Raw genomic sequence first — 18,190 nt, 5'->3', positions numbered from 1 at the left:
GAAATGATTTGAAATTTTAAACTAGGTACTAGTAAAAGAGAGAAACAAATACCTCAAGATCTATATGATAGATTGAAGAGAAGATGGGAACATGCAAAGGAAGAGAAAAAGATAAGGACTAACACATTAGTCAGATTAATGCCTAATTTATCCTAGGAACAACAAAATACATTTTTGGAGTAGTATAGGAGAAAATTTGTTCCAAAATATAGAATATTTTTTATGCTATAGAATAAAATGGAAGTTGTGCAACATCAAGATGAGTTGCTTTGGAAAAGCATTTTTGGTTTATCAACAAAGAGAGAAGAGTTAGACACTCTAAAAATTGATGATGATTATAGTAGTGGAGAATCTAAATAGGGCTTGAGAAGAGCTTTTTGATACTTTTTTCAAATAAAAAAATGGAGCTATAACGAAGAAGTTACGCCCCCCAAAAGATAAAAGTCATCAACAAAATTCAAGCACACAAAATGGTACCAAAATGGAAAAAAATCCAAAAAATTCATGTTTCATTGTCTTTTTCTCTAAACCAACTTTCTAGCACTTCTTTTGGATCGAAAAAAGACCCCCGTATGCTCAAGATATTGCAAAAAAACAAGGCCCCTCGATTAGCAATAAAAAATAATTTAAAATAAATAAATCATTACCACTAGTGGTGTGGTGGTGGTCGGGTGGTGGACCCACCTACTAAGCAAAGTGGAGAGGTAGCACATAGGAAGAGTGGTGGCAGCGATAAAAACTTGACGGCGGTGGTGGAAAACTCGACGGAGTGATGATGATTAGCATTTAGAGCTACAATAGTCAAGATGACCGCTAGCGGTTGCTATGACCACTAGCAGTTTTAGTGAATGCTAGCCATTATTTTAAACTGTAGTGGTTGAAAAACCATTTTTTTTCCAAATTTCTTTTTATTTTTCGTGCCTCGAATTGCATGCAAAGGTTGTATGGCCCTATTTTGTAAAAAAAATTGCCTCCCAGATCAATGTTGTCCAAAATTGACAAACCTTTTACGAAAATGAGGTTCTGGCACCTTGTAAATCCAACCATGAGGTCTATTTGGCCTCAAAGTGCTCTAAAAATTAGAGACTCCCCTATTTTCACAAAAATACCTAGAAACACCATATCTATTATGTCAAACACTCGTTCTTCTTTTTTCTTCAAACAAGAAAAGGCAATTGTGGGCAAGGCTCTGATACCATGTAGGATTTGATGATGAAAAAATCCACATACCTTGGATATCCTGCATGAAAATTACTTATTAAAAGGAAGAAAGAAAAGTAAAGAGAGAGAAGGGTTTTCTCAATAAACAAGAAAATTGTATTTGCTTGTGAAAAATAGAATAATGAAATTTACAACCAATCAATCCTTATGAAGGAGATGAAAACCCTAAAAGGGAAACCCTAAGAGGTAAAAGACATTTAATATTTACTAATTAAAATTATTAAATGGAAATGCAAGGTGCATAAAGTGAAATCTTAAGCAGGGAGTAAAGGTAATTTAATAAATTAAATTAAAATAACCTTTTACCCTAACATATAATATATCATTTAAGTATTCAATCCCTTTAAATACCTTTCTTCTTAATTAGATGTGGTGTTATCACCTGATCCTTTGGATTGGGTGATATCAACTTTTCCTATTCTGCTACCTTCAAATTCTACTATTCATTTTTTTCCTTTGTTACTTTCATTGTTTTGTGTCGATGCTTAGGTCATGTGGTTCTTACTAACATGTCCAACTTTGAGACAATTGAAATAAACTAGGTTTCCATTCAACCATTTATTGGAATTTCCTTTGAAATGTGCCTTAATAAAATTCTCTAGAATGTGTCCATGCTCTTCACAGTAATGGAAATTATACCGTGTGTTGTAATCTCAATTAGAAGAGTTGTGTTTCTTAGGTGCATGTGTTTGCCTTTTGGATGTCCAGTTGAATTTTGCTTTGGATCTACATTCATGAGCTATATGTCCATATTTCTGACAGTTGTAACAATGTCCTTTAAATTTAGGTGTAGTAGGTGCATTAGTTGTCTTTGACCTACATTCATGTGCTTGGTGTCCTTGTTGCTTTCAATTGAAATAATTAGCAATAAACTTAGGTTTAGGGTTTTACATACCATTTCTACTTTTGCAAATGTTGGATGTATGTCCAAGTTTACCACAATGATACATGCAAGTTTTCCTTTGGATTTTACATTTATTTTCTCTCCACTCTTTGATGACTCTCCCACTTTAGTAGATGAAGAGTGTCTAATATGTCCTAGACTAGAAATATCACTAGATTAGTGATCTCATTAGTTCTTCAAATTATCTGTTAGCTTCACTTGGTTTGTCCATTTTTTCCAGAAGTTCTTTTTCAAATATCAACTCATTCCTTAGTTGTTCACTCTATGATCTTAGTTTTGTAATCTCCATATCCTTTCAGTTCAACTCCTGATTTGTAAGTAACAATTGATTCATCATGTTCAACTGATTGTTTGTCAGCTTTTGCAAATCAAATGATCTTTATTCAAGTTTGTTAGGCATTTATCTTTTGTCTTCTTCAACTATGATCTTATCTTCTTCAACTTTTTTCTTTCTTTCAGTCAGCTTGCATAGTCTTACTGATTGAATGTCCTATTCTCTTTTGATTTCTTTGATTTCTTTACATATAATGTCATTCTTCTCTAATAGATCTGCTATTGCTTCATCACTGTCACTAGTATTTCTAGTGTTAAGAAATTCTTTGAAATCAACTTCCTTATATAGTGTGTCATTTTGTTGAATGGAAATATTTTTCCTTTTCTTTAAGGATTTCCTTAACTCTCTTTTTCTCCTTCAAATTGCTACAGTATGATATGGACTTCAATCATCTAGTTCTCAATGATATTTCCTACTTTGTATTCCTCCATTTCAAAGATCTATACTCTCAAGTTGTTAGACTTATTTCAAGAGAATTAAGGTCTAATATTGATTGTTGGAAGTCCTATTGAGAAACAAGATACTTAGGGGGGGAGGGGGTGAATCATTATCTTTAAAAAATTTCACTTTTAAAACAATATCTCAATTTAACTACATTCACTCCTAATCCATCTCATATCTTAGATCTCATACCATATACCCATAAACTTGTAGTGTTGAAATGAAATCTATTTAAGCATATCATCCATGAAAACATAAACTCATAACATAGATTTTGATAATCCAAAAACACTTCAAGATGAAGGTAAAATTGGGGTGGGGATGAAACCGACAAATATTTACTATTGCAACAACAAAGTTCACCTATTAGGGCTACAATTTGATCACTTCTGATTATCTTCCCTGTGAGGGGTCTTCTCTGTTAAAATCTTTACAAGACTATTAGGTTTTACCTTGATTAAAGGATTTTACACTTGAAATGAAGTAAGGACTTTGTTAGGAGATTTAAATGGATCTGTTAAAACCACTTTGTTAAGAGATTTGACTTGATTTATCTATTAGAATACCTCAATCCCTAATCCTTTGGTTTTCTCTAAAAGCTATTTATAGATCTCCTCTCTTCAATATCTCAAACTGATCTCCTTATCTAATATGCTATGTTTTGTCCTTCACCACTAGGTTGTTTTGTCTAATCTCCTGTCTGACTTAGCCTTCCTTTCTTTTTTCTTCACTTATTCACTCCTTCACACTTGCTTCCATTCACCATTCCATTTCACTCACACTGACTTTAGGGTAAGAACCCTTAAATAGATAATCATAGAAAATTCTATATCTTAATCAATGATCCATATTTCATCCTTTTATTGTTTTACCCTTCTAGTTTTCTAATTGGTTAATCTTCTTTTCTTAGGATTAATGCCTTTAGACAAAATGTGTAATCTTCTCCTTAACTATCTCTACAATATTGAAATGACAAGTAGAAGTCATCTATTAAAAACTCATATGTCAAAACTAGTTTACTTGTCACTTGAATGTTTTAACAGTTGGTAATAACTAAAATTCATGTTGTCACTCGGCTCCTATAGGCTTGAAATAAATTGATTCACTCAACATTAATTAAATTTACCAATGCTCAGTCTTGACTATGTTACTCGGCATGTATACTGACTTGATCTCCACTGGGGTGCTTGGCAACCTTTGACTTGCCCAACATGTGAAGAAATATAAAAAAGTTCTTTGTAGGTCAGCCTTCTCTAGATGGCTCAGTCACAGTGATGAATGACTAATGTTGCCTTGGAAATGACTAAGTATTAGACACTAATAGGCAACTTAGGCTTAGAGATCAATAGAGAGTTGTAGCTTCTCCTATTCATCAATTCCTAAAATTTCCTTGTGATGGAGACATTATCACTATTAATCATTGTCTTTATAAACTATCACATTTTAGAGATTGTGTTGAGATTGATTTTTATTGGCCACCTCGTCCTGAAAAACCACCTACTTGTCCTAATCATCTTTATAAAAGTAACAAGAAATATAAAGTAGCCAAGATTTTGGAATTAAGTCTTCCTATGGGTTATTCACATGTGCCTATCTTGCCTACTTCATCTAATCCCTCTACTTCTAAACATGTTTTACCTTCTACATCTATTCCCTCAGCTACTATACTTGAACCTATTGATGTTCCTTCTTTAGAACCTATGGCAGTTGATCCCAATCCTCCTATTGTATCTCATAAACCTATTCATGATCAACATACTTGTCAGTGTCATAAGAATTCTCAAGCTAAAAGCTAAGGCTAAAGCTCACTCTCTTGCTTCTCAACCTATGTCTTCATCTCAACCTTTACCTTCCTTTGATCAAACCTTGCATGGGTCTTTGGAGGAAGCTAAACAAGGTAACACTTTGCATATAGACAAACATGATGATTTTGTTTTTATTTTAGATTCTATTAATCTGGATATGGAGGATACCTTAGATGATGAACATGTTAGTAGTGATAAAGAATTAATTGATATAGATAATGATTTTCCTAACATGCTTTCTATGTAGCTGGCAATCACTCCCAGTAATGAGCATAGTAACTCCAAAATTTCTTTCTTAGAACTCATTGTGATTCCTACTATAATGGATGTTGTTCCTCTCCCAAGTCACCATCCTTCCCTTAGCATTTCAGATTGAGATGGGGGGTGGTCTATCATGGTGGTCTTTTTGTTCTTGTGTTGTGTTTTCTCCCATGTTGTGTTTTTGGTATATGTTTTTTCTTTGATTACTTTAGGCAATCCTTGTTGATTCATTAAGCTCAAGAGGATAAAGTAATTGCTTTATCATGTACATTCTTCTATTTGTACATATTTCTTCTATTTATTGTTGTGTTATGTCATACTTGTGCTATTTTTTTTACCAGTGATCTTGTATAATCTACTTTATTTCTTATGATATAGAAGCAATGATTATTTTTGGTCTCCATGTTATTGGCCCAAAAAGACTCTTCTTCATAATTCTTGCATGTATTTTCCTCCATTATGTCATAGTTATGCTTCCTTTTGGGAATGATGATATTTTCATACTTGATATAACATTACATGTTATCATATGCTCTTATTGACCCCAAAGTTAGTAGATCTCTTCATACTCTCTCTTTTGTTATGTATTCATTTCTCTTGATATGTTTTTCTTCTTGGGGGCATGTCATAGTGGAAACATTATTTTGTGGATGCATGTATGCTTCTGTTAAAGTTATTGCACATGTTAAGGTGTTTGTAATCACTTTAATGTGGGAGCATACACTTCACTCATCCTTTAACCATGGAATAAAAATATGTATTTTTTGTATATCTTGGAGTACTTCATCCTTTAGTTCTTGTTATGATTTCTAAGATATTTCCAAATCTATGCATTTTTATTTCACGTTTACCCCTCTCTTGTGCTTTCCTTCTAGTTTCTAGGAACTATTGATAGTTTATAGGGGCTTGGTTCCTTTTTGGATCTCTCTCTAAACTGTTCATAGTTTGGGAGGCTTGATCCCTATTTTTGGACCCTTTTTTTGACTAATAACAATATGGGAAGCCCGATCTTGTTTTAATCCCTTAAGGACACACATCCTTATGCCTAGATTGCTTTTGATTCTTCTTTTTGGGTCATGGAGTTCCCTTAAAGTTGAATCTGTTAATGGACTGACTAGAATGCCACACACACTTGATAGACCATTTAGTTCATCTTCCATGGGTTGACTAGCATGCTATGCACACTTGTTAGACCATTCAATGTCATTCCCTTTTGCAGAGACCTTTCCCCCTCTTTTTTATTTTGTTGTGTAGTTCACAATAAGGCACACAAACCTTTTTGAGCAAGTAACTACACAACTTTTTCATAGTGCTTATCTCTCTTATGGTGATTTTGGATGTGATAAAGACTCAAGTCTCTTGGGGGATTGATGATTTCTTTTCCTCCTAAATCATGATAAGATTTTCTCTTTTTCTCTTGATTTACTTTATCACCAGTTTAAGAAAATTCATACTCTTAATAAAGTGGGGGCCAAATGAGTATCTTAAAATGGTGGTAATTTATTTTTAAGACCTTTTAGCTCCCTCTTCATAATGCCTTCTTTGAACCATGGGTGTCCCTATGCTCAATCTCCTTTTCTCCTCTATTCTTCCTCTTTCCACCCTATTTATCTTGGTATCTTCCTCTCCTTTCTGGTAACACTCCAGACCTAATCTCCAAGACTAAGTCAACTCAAGTTGACCAAATGTGAACTAGGTCAACCTAGTCTAGGACTAGGTCAATCCAGGTTGACCTAGTCCCTAGTAATTTCAGGGCTTGGGGCCCAAAAGTTCTTGGTTTATCTTGGTATCTTCCTCTCCTTTGTGTAACACTCCAAACCTGATCTCCAAGACTAGGTCAACTCAAGTTGACCAAATTTGAACTAGGTCAACCTAGTCTAGGACTAGGTCAATCCAGGTTGACCTAGTCCCTAGTGATTTTAGGGCTCTAAGCCCAAAATTTCTTGAGGGTTTAATTTATTTATTTTTTCTCTCCCATCAGATTGTATTATTTTCCTACCCTAAAACTCATATATAAGAAGACTTGGAGGCTTAATTTTCATAGTTCATTCATTCAATGCACTCAAGTAATCCAACCTCTTGCTCTCAAGTCTAGATTTCTTCTTTTTGCATTCAAGGAGTTTAATTATTCAAGATCTCAAGTATTTAATCAAGGATAGTTCTATCTAGCATTGAAGGATCCTTTGTGAGCATTTCCTCTTCAAGATTTAGCTTATTGTTGGCCATCAAGGGGGGAGATCTGCATTGAAGCATTCATCTTCTTCATTGATTCACTTTTACATCCATGAAACCATGATGAGATTATGGTAGATCCATTGCAAAGTGTGGGGATACCCTATATTCCTAATTCAAGATCTACAACACATTTACATACAAAATCCTTACTAACAAGGGTTTCAAGCAAGGTGAATCCTAACTTTTATCTTGTCTTTTACATTTATATTTCTCAACTATGGTTAATTCCTTAACCTAGGGCTTAACCAAGGAAATCCCTCATTAAACTCCAACCACAAAACTTTTATATATTGATTTGCATGCTAGCAATCAGAGCTTATAGATCTAGAACCTACTTTTCAGGAGCTTTGTGAAGAAGTTAATTTGAGTTTGTCAAACTACATAAACTTAGTTGTAGGTCATCCTTCCGAGTCAACCTATTCCTTCAATCTCCTTTTCCAAGGAGATTTTTGGGTTTTGTTCCTTTCATCATTTTATATCAGGACTCGCGGATGGATATTTAGAAATAGTTCAGATCTACAAATTTTGGAGTTAAAATACATCTTCCTCTATGCATTTCAAGGTGATTATTTCATATTTTATTTTCTTTCATATATTTACCCTAGATCTATATCTTAATTTTGCTAATTATACACACATAACATCCAAATTTACTTTATTTAAGCATGTAGTTCAATTTCATATTCACATTATCTTATCAAGGGCCAAAGATTACATTTCTTTGTATTGCATTCCTCTTTATAATTCAATTTTAGTATTATCACCCTTCTTCCTTTGGATCCTAACTAACCTAATTTGGATCATAACTGGAATCATATTTGGAAATTCCCCTCCTTCCCTCACATACATATTTGAAATTCTTGGTGGCCCAAAATTTGGAGACTTACAATCCTTTTAAAGTGTCTCCTTTTTTCTCCTAAATAGACCTAAGAAGTGATTTAGCATGATACACCTTGGTAATGTCGAGTCTACTATAAGAACTTATTTAACCACTTGGACAAGTTCCCATACATTCCCTTTTTCTTCCATTGGTTTTATTGTTGCATTTTGTTCAACTACTTGCATGCAAAAAAATCCATAATAATCTTGTGGTTCCACTTTTCTAGAATCATCATTCTATTTAGAGTATTCATCAATTTTTAGGTTTTGACTCTTTACCATCTTGTTTGTTCTCTTATTGAAACACTTGTATTCTTTCTACTTAGTGGAATAACCTTCCTAAATGATCATCTTTCTTTATATAACATATGCTTCTAAACACTTTAAAATATTTCACAAAAGGTGATTGACCATACCACAATTCACACAAGGGAATTTTTCTGTACATTTCTTTAGTTGAACCCTATTCAATGTGTAGGATGCAGTACTCACCACTTCTCTCTAGAAAGTCTATGCAATACCTTTTAAGATACTAATGTTCTTGCATAGTTAATGATTGACCTATTTCTCCTTTCAACAATGCCATTCATTGAGGCATCCCAATAGCTACATTTGTCTCACAATTCCTTGTTCTTCACAATATGTAGTGAATTAATGTGAAGTGAACTCACCTCCTCCATCTAATTTAAGATATGTTGACCTTTTATCATTCTCCTTTTCTACTCTACCTTTGAACATCTTAAACATGTAGAAATTTTCATATTTATATTTTAAAAATACAACCCACATCCTTATGGAGTAATCACCTACAAACAACATGAAGTACTTATCTCAATTAAATATTTGAGTTCATATCAGACCACTTAGATTAGTATGAACTACCTTTAGGATTCCTTGATATGAATTACTTTTACTTATGAAACTAGAACTGGTTAACTTCCCAAGATGATATTGTGTACACATTACATTGTTTGGTTTCACTAGGTTAGACAAACATCTCACTACTTTCATCTAACTAACTTTGATCAAACTGTCAAATTTAACATGAAAAAACCTCTTATGCCATAACCAATAATATTCAACTCTAGTAATCAAATGACTCTTAATAGTAGAATCTAGATGAAATTAGTTGCATCTAGTTTACTCATGAATATTAATCACATCACTTGACTTTCTAATTATTTTGCACACTCCTTCATTAAAATTTAATATGCATCCTTTGTTATTTAGTTGAGCAACACTCAAAAGATTGTATTTAATCCTTTAAACTAGTAAACATCATCATAATTATTTTAATTATTTAGCATAATAGAACCTTCACCTCTCACAACATAGTGAATAATATTTCTAGACCTTATCAATCTTCCATCACACTCTTCCATTCTAGTGAACTTTCTTTTATCACCAGTCATGTGACGTGAGCACTCACTGTCAATTATCCAGTATCCATTATGACTCATAATGGAAACCAATTCTTTCTCATTTCCATGAAAGGGATATTCTTTGACTACAACAAATACAATATATTCTTCTTCTCTTCCATCATACTCCCCATCAATAATACCTTCTTCTATGAGATAGGATGCCTTCTTGTTATTTTCCTTAAATTTTCTATCATTTTCCTTATTTTCCTTGTTAGGACATTTAAAAGAAAGATGCCCAATCTTATTGCATGAAAAGAACTTCAAAGGTAGTACACCATTGTATTTACCACTTCCTCTAGGTAATCTCCTAGCAAGAAACACTTACAATTCCTCTTTTTCTTTTTCTTCGATCAAAACAAACTCATAAACATTAGAACAATAAGTAGAGGAACTAATTGTGATACCCTTTTTTCTTGTAGGTGCAAGAGACATAGATGCCTTTAATGAAGCTTTTATCTTAGGCATACTACTATAAAAGTTACTCAATTCAAAAGAAATCAACTTTTTTATAAATGCATCCAAAGTAACTATACTAGTGCCTAAAGATCTAACTTCCTAAATAGTTGAGACTCTGATAGAATATTGAGGCAATAAAGTTCTAATTATCTTACTTACCACATCCTCTTCCTAAATAGTACCTACAAAACCTCTGATAGAATCAAGAACATGTTTGATCCTTTGACTATATTACTCAATATTCTCATTCTCCATCAATCACATTTCATCAAAATTACCTTTCAAACTATCTACCTTGGCCTTCTGCACATATGAGTCTCCTCCAAACAATCTCTCTAGTTTATGCCTCATATCATAATAAGTCTCAAGGTCTTGGGCATTGATGTATTTTGCATCAGAAAGAGTGCTAGTTATGGCTTACATAGTAATTTTATGCTCATGTTGTGCCTTCAGTTGATTTTCATCAAGAGTTCTTCTAGGGACAACATATATTTTAACTACATGATTTTTATATTGCTTACCCATACCTTTGAGATGGATTTTTATCTTTCCACACTACACTAGCTAATAATTCTCTCATGTGAAGTAATGATCTTCCTTCCTCGTCATCTTGGGTCTTTCCCTCGAGCTATTAAGATTCACTACAACAAAGGACTGGAACTTTGATACCAATTGTTAGTCCTAAGAGATTATATTATTGAGGGAGGGGCGGGGGAGGGGGGCTAAGTCAGTAATCAACCTATTGGAACCCCAAATTTTGTAACAATTTATAATTCTAGATACTATGCCAAAGGAAGGACTTCATATGCAATTTTTGTACTCAAACGCATTCTCACATTTTTAAATTCCTTGAAGCCCATTTAGATGAATGTGTCACGAAGTGGATTTCAGGTTAGTGTGCATTTAAAATACCCCAAGTATGCACCTTTTGACCACTGTTTTCATATACATTTTCCTGAAATGTCATTTAATTTCAAAATCAAAGATTTATTAAAATGATCATCAATATTTTCCCTCTATCAATGCTATATGAATGCATCTTAATAAAGATATGTGCAAAATATTCAAATCATATAATTCTATTTTGGAAGGTAGCAATATTGTCCATGGTTTGATTTTTATCCTATATATATGCCAATCCGTAGAACTCATCTTAATGAATTATTAAACATAACCTTTTAATGTTATCCAAATTCTATTCATCATCTATCTTGAGCATGATAATAGATGAACATCTATCTAATGCAATGACCTCATGATCTTTAATTATCAAATCCTTGAGGATTATACCTTTCATATAAGATGGGGAGATGAAAACTCTTATGCAATGGATGATCAATAATTTGAGCTTGAGTTTAAAAAAAATAAGGATAGAAGAGTTGGTGGCTATGAAGATAATATAGGGAGTGTGCCAGTAGACATGCTTATCTAATTCAAGGATTGTGGTGTGGAGGAGCATGTGAGATGCATTGACTATGTGCTCTCCAAACACATAGTAGTTAATCCAGTCTTAATGACATGGAGTGAGAATATGAACACAACTCACAAACTATAAAATGGAAAGGCCATGATTCTACATGAACCCTAAACCTAAACCTATTTTTGGCAAGTCAAGAAGCTTATGTCAGAGGATTTGCAAAAATGAGAAAATTACAATATCACAAGATAAATATCCCAACCCTCCCGAAAAGGCAAAGAGGTAAGTATTGTTTTTAAATTCTTAATATGTAAAGCATTTAATGTCCTATCTCTATTTTTCAAATGAAATATGTAAATATGTAAATAAATAGTCATAATTGTTAGCTCCAGCTGATAATGTTATCAATGTATGTAAAAGAGTCATATCATTTGATATGTTGTCATTGTTGTTAAGCCTTAATTGGTGAGACATTATGCTAATCCAATAGAGTGCCATGTCATTTGATTGATGAAGATGATTTTAAGAAATTATGATTGACCAATGTATGGATTTCAATTGGCATTTGAATAAGTTAGACTCTGACAATATGATGTTGGTTTGATTGTTTTACATGATTTAATTAAGTGTAGAGAACAAATGTAAGAAAGCTATGAATTCATGAAGTAAGAAGCCAATGTGGTTGGTGAATGAAGGAATCAATATTAACCAAGATACTGCAATTGTCACCTAGCATCTATAGTCATAGATGAGCATATGGAAAGAAGCAAAGAAATAACATTGTTAACTGAGCTTAATGTTGACAGAGCAAGTGTAGTATTAACCAAGTAAAGGAAAGGAAGAACACTTTGAAGATAGATTGATTTGAGGCCGATATTTGATGAAAATAAAGGTCATTTGACAAGTTTCAAAGATAAGGATGAAGTTATCTATGATATCAATGACTGGAGAAATTGAAAGAAGATTTGATGATTTGAATTAAAGCACAAATTTCAAGGTGAAGGCATGGTAATTGAGTCTCTAGATTCAATGAACCTGAGTTGGATGAAGATATAATGATTGTGATTAAGCATAAAAATGAAGGGATCTAATGGAGTAGCAAAGAAAAAAGTTTTATATTTAAGGGATTAGCAAAAAGTTCATTGTTGTTGATCAAGTTAAAGAAGAAAGTTGATAGCCAAAGCATAACCGAGCATAACTACATTATGAAGGTCAAGAAATAGAAGTGCTAAGTTGATGTTTTATTAAGTGGATCATCCAGAATGGAAGAGAAAGAAGATAGAGGATAAATAAAAGAAACATATTGAGAAAAATTAAGATTTGAACAAGCAAAGGTAGTGCTAAACTTAACAGATCATTTTCACTATTACTCTCAAACCATTATAGCATAAAATCTCTTAACTGAATGGACCTAACAAGTCTTATTTGTAAATCCATTGCATGGTGACATTTAGTTGAATATTTTGCAAGTCCTTTAGAGCAGACCACTAAGTAGATATTGCAAGGAGTGATAAGGTCTAGATGATCGTTGGTGAAAATCCTCTAACAAGGTCACCTTAACCATGTGTTTGTAACCTTTAACAAGGTAGATTGCTAATAGACCTCACTTCAAAAAAGTAAAATTTTTGATTTGTCAATTTGTAGGCGGTTATCCACTTAATAGGGTTTCCATGTTAAATACTTGTGTTAAACTTGTATGGGTGTTTATTATGTTGCATGTTATTCCATATTTATTATTTATTGTTGTAAATTGGTATAAGATGAAGGTTTAATATGATACTCTCTCTCTCTCTCTCTCATATATATATATATATATATATATATATATATATATATATATATATATATATATATATGAAGTTAATAGTTTACTAGATGATTAAGTTGAATGTATGATATGTTTACCAAGCTAGTGATCTCAAAGTCTAAAGTGTTTAAGCTTGTGGAAAATTGTTTCAAAGGGCTATTGGATAATTGATGATAACTAATTCACACCCCCCCACACCCTCTCAGTTATTTAACAATAATGATCTAATATTGTTTATCCCAATGACAAATTAGAAGCTTGAGAAAATGTTTTCCATTTTTAAAGTCAACAATCTTTATACTTCATAAAATAATTTAAAAGACATAGTATTTTTAAGAATAATGTATTTAGATTGTATAATATAAGCAATCATATGAGAAATATTTTATTTTTTATGTCTTTGGATATTTTAAGGGAGATGCTTTCAAAAACTATTTTAAAATAATATTTTTTGTAAAGTTTACCATTCAGAAATTATAATTGTGCCTTAACGTTTGAAGGTGAAACATTAAATAGAAATTGCTTATCACTTTGAAAATGGTATTTGGGATATTGATTTATTACATATATTTTTTGATATTATTACCATTTTGAAAATATTATTACTTGTTTGACAGGAACTACGCCCTATATTTTATGTAGTTAAAAAAATGACTTCAAATTTTTTTTAAATAAATAAATTCATCAAAAAAAAAATTGAAAATTTATAGGCACAAAACTCATCCAATTTCACACATTTCATTAGTTTAAATCATCTTCAAATTCTAAACACAAATGCTACTTTTAAGTTATTTAAGTTGAACATTCTTCATTTTGTGGTTTTTTTCTTTGTAAAAGGCGACACAGGTTTGTGCTTTTACCTGTTTACATGATCACACCAACTAATTCATAGAATTTTGTGCCAAATGTCAAACACATTTTGACCAACCACTTACTTTCTCTAGAATCTTCTCCACGCGTTGTCCTTGATCAATGTGATGCCAAATCATCACCTCTAGATGTTCATCCATGTCACTAGATCACTATTAACACATCCATCATTACTGCAACCTTGTGACTAGTCGCTAATCTTTAGTAACTGACTATTACACAAGAACTCATTCTTCTTTAACCTATTCATCAAACTTGTAAGTGCTTCATTGGCCAACTTCCCATCTTGGAACTACTTTACCTAGAATGATAATGAATTGCTATCATAACTACATCACCTTCACTAACTTCTTCACATCATCCTACGATCACTCCACTCTATTCAACATGGATTTGACAAACCAATCAAATTACCTATCCCTTGTCACTAACTATTCTAGTGGTTGCATTATGGATTCTCTGGTCATCTTACTCTTTACTTCAGCAATAACAATCACCATATGCACTTCAAGAGACTTCCCCAATGCTCTCTTAATGATCACACCTACTGATCTCACTGCAACACTCTATTCATCATAATTATGCTTGGTGGCATACTAAGAACACTAGGTCACTAGTGGACGTCATTGACAACATAATAAATGATTACCATGCATTCAAATTTGTATTGTGACATGAATAATATCACTATCACAATAGTACTTATATTAGTTATGCCAACAATCTATAAACTTTAATAACATTAATCACTGTAAAATGTGGTCACTATTACATATCTCTCTATCCCTTTTAACTCTCAATATCTCCTCTATTTTTAATCCATCCGTGACATATCCCTACTTTCCTTCCTCTCTAACTATTGACTTGGACATTGACACATTGGGCCTCTTGCTTTTATATTTTTATTATTATTTTAATATTATCTCTCTTTTTAAGATATATTATTACTTTCCAATATTTCATGTAGTACAAAATATTGTGAAATTCATATAGTGGAAAAAATTCAAAAAAATATAGTTTGAAAAATTGAACTCTTTTTCTCAAAAAAATATTAATCTAAAACCTATCAAAACTCTTTCACTAAATATATATATTTTAAATATCTTATAGAACCAAATTTAAAAATAATTATATTTGATTATATGATTATTTAATCTTATACTAGACACATATTTAACTTTTACATTATATAAAAGATATCGTAATAAATATATTTATAATTAGAAATGAGGTTAAGTTATATGAAAGGCAAAGAAAGAAAGAGCTAACAAAACACAAAGTAGCATATAAATAATAATAAACTACCATGAACACACAAATCTATTGTTATCGATTGTAGTTAATGTAGGATGTTTACATGATGGCTACCCTAAAAGAGAGGATTCTAAAATCCATGGAATCTAACATGACTAGTGGTAGCTATCATCATATATTAATGCTTTGAAAATACATTTCTCATAATGAGTGAATGAATAGACAATCAAAACAACCATAATTACATTTTCCTAGTAAACAATCTACATCACTGAAAGTGGTCCTTATTGATTTAAAACCAATTGCTCCAATGAATAACTCATGACAATGATATTTTTTAGCATAAAATACAAAATAAATTTTTATAATTTTATAATAGACAAGAAGGTGTGTCTAAATTTGAAATCAACTCTAGTTTCTCTAGGCAATGGATCCAATGGGGCAGAATTTAAGGAGTACTAAGAGGATGGTGACTCTAACCGTGTTGTTTATTCCTTCTTGTTGGGTGTCATTTTGGGATGTTCCTTTGTCAAAAAGGGCATGTGTTTTAGAGGTTGTGGTGCAATGGTAGAGATGTATAGTTATAGATTTTCCATCTTGGAGCACATGAACTTAGGTGTTGATCAATTATAGAGATGAGTTGTGAATCATCTTACCTTTTTCATGGTAGTTTCTAGGTCCTTTGTGGTGGTTTTGATTGGAGTTTTATTGGATTCTTATCATTTTGGGCCATGAAGATATCTCATTTCTATGGCTCTGGGGCTTTGTTTTCACTATTCAATCTAGAGCCTCTTCAACCCTCCATCCTTTAATTGGATGGATTCCTTCTGGGCATAGTGTGGAAGTTTGGTGCCCTAGGAGGATCATGGTTTTGTGGGGAGAAGTTTTCCTTATCTCTCCTTCTCTTCACATTATGGAGATTTGATGTTATCTCAATGATTCTTAGTGACTTGTTTTATTGTTGAGATGGCATCGTGCCTTTTTTGTGACAACTTCCTTGATATTCTCTACATGTTGTGAGGCTTTTTTTTTGCCTCCAAGTGTTTTAATATCTCAAAACTGTTGCCTTATTTTGTGTCTCCTACTAAGGTACTTTGGGCTCTTCTCTTGTATATTTGAGGTTCTTTCTTTTGAGACTATTCTATTTTGTTTATTTTGGTGGCTCTATGTTTGTGTTTAGTGTTTTCCTTGTTAGTAGAGCTATTATTTTCTTGGTTCAAGAGGATGTTGTTGATTTTCAAGGACCTTGCCTAGTCTCATGGGGTTTTTGGTTAGGAGATTGTGTTTCTATTGCCTAGTAGTTTCTATTAGAATGATTAGAATAACTAGGGGGGGGTGAATCAATTATTCTCAAGTCCATATGTACCAATTCAACTTTTAACAATTTCAAACAACTTATTTAAAATCATAAACCTACTCGGTCCATATAAAAAATCAATAGTAATTCAACTTATTCATATCAACACTTAGTTCTTTGTTTAGTGTTAGCCAAATTGCAGAAACATGTAATATTAAATAGCATGATACATGAAAACAAAATTCACTTGGATACAATCATTCAATTGTATTTTGTCTTTGATGTTACACAAATGTCAAGTATATACCGAGTAATCAGTGTCTACTGAATTCACTCAGTCGTAGGAAAGTCTACATGGAGCAAGTGTTAACTGAACTCACTCAGTTACCAAAGAAAAGTTGGCATGGAATGAGTGTTAACTGAGCTCACTTGATTACCAAAGGAATTATGAAGGAAAGTCATTTATGAGTTAGTGTTGATCAAGTTTGGTTGGCTAACGAAGGATTTTCCTGCATCAGTATATTTGATCTGACAGTTTTGTTGGTTAGTTCTAGTCAACTCATGGGATGCATTTCACTTTTTTTAAAGTATATTCAAGCTGACTTGGAAAGGTAAAACATATAAATATAAGGTCAAGTTGAGAATTGAATTGGAGAAGAATCATGGGATTGAAAAGATAAATCAAAGAAACAAATTGGAAGGATATCAGAGTATCCAAGTTGACCAAGCTACAAAAAACATTTTGATCAAGGAGGATCAAGTATTCAAGCTAGAATAGAGATCTGAAATAAAAAAAGATAGTTACATCAGCAATCAAGTGAATTCATTGTTACTCTCTAACCATTTTAGCAATGAATCAAATCTCCTAGCAGAGTTAGCTTAACAACTATTTGTCAAATCCTCTAACAAGGTGGCATTTCTAGATTGAAGTGTCTAAAGACCTTTAACAAGACCACTCCTAATAGGGTGAATTAAATCCTTTAATAGGGTCACACCTAATAGTGTGTTTTGTAAACTTTAACAGGGTTGGCTTCTAATAGGGCTCACTCAAGAAGAGTGAGAAATAGTAACTAGTTGCAATTGGTGGTTTTTCTCAAATTGGGTTTCCACATTAAGTTTTGGTGTCTCTTGTGTTCATGTTATTTTCTTTATGATTCTACAACTAAGTTAATTTAAGTTAAGCACACTAAACATCTTAAGAAGTGATTATTTTAGTGTTTTTCGAGTAATAATAATTCTTAGTGTTAACCAAGTTACAACAACATTTCAGTTTCAGAAGAGTTTGGTTTTGAATTGTATTGACATCTTAAGGGATCTTGGATTTGTTTTTGTGGTAACTGATTCACCCATCCCCTCGTAGTTACTCCTCTTATATTTCCAACAATTGGTATTAGAGCTAGATTCTCTGCTAATCCTAATGAAAACCATATGATGGCAATAAAAAAATTATGAGATATATGAAAGGTAATGAAGATTATGGTTTGTGGTATAAGAAAGGAGGAAACTTTGAATTGAGAGCATTCACTTATGTTGATTGGGCAGGAAGTGTTGATGACAAGAAGAGCACTAGTGGCGGAGCATTCTT

Source organism: Cupressus sempervirens, chromosome 4, assembly GCF_028749045.1.
Source record: "Cupressus sempervirens isolate cs-2001-9-10 chromosome 4, ASM2874904v1, whole genome shotgun sequence".
Classification (NCBI taxonomy): Eukaryota; Viridiplantae; Streptophyta; class Pinopsida; order Cupressales; family Cupressaceae; genus Cupressus; species Cupressus sempervirens.
Note: the sequence above shows the minus strand (reverse complement) of the source record.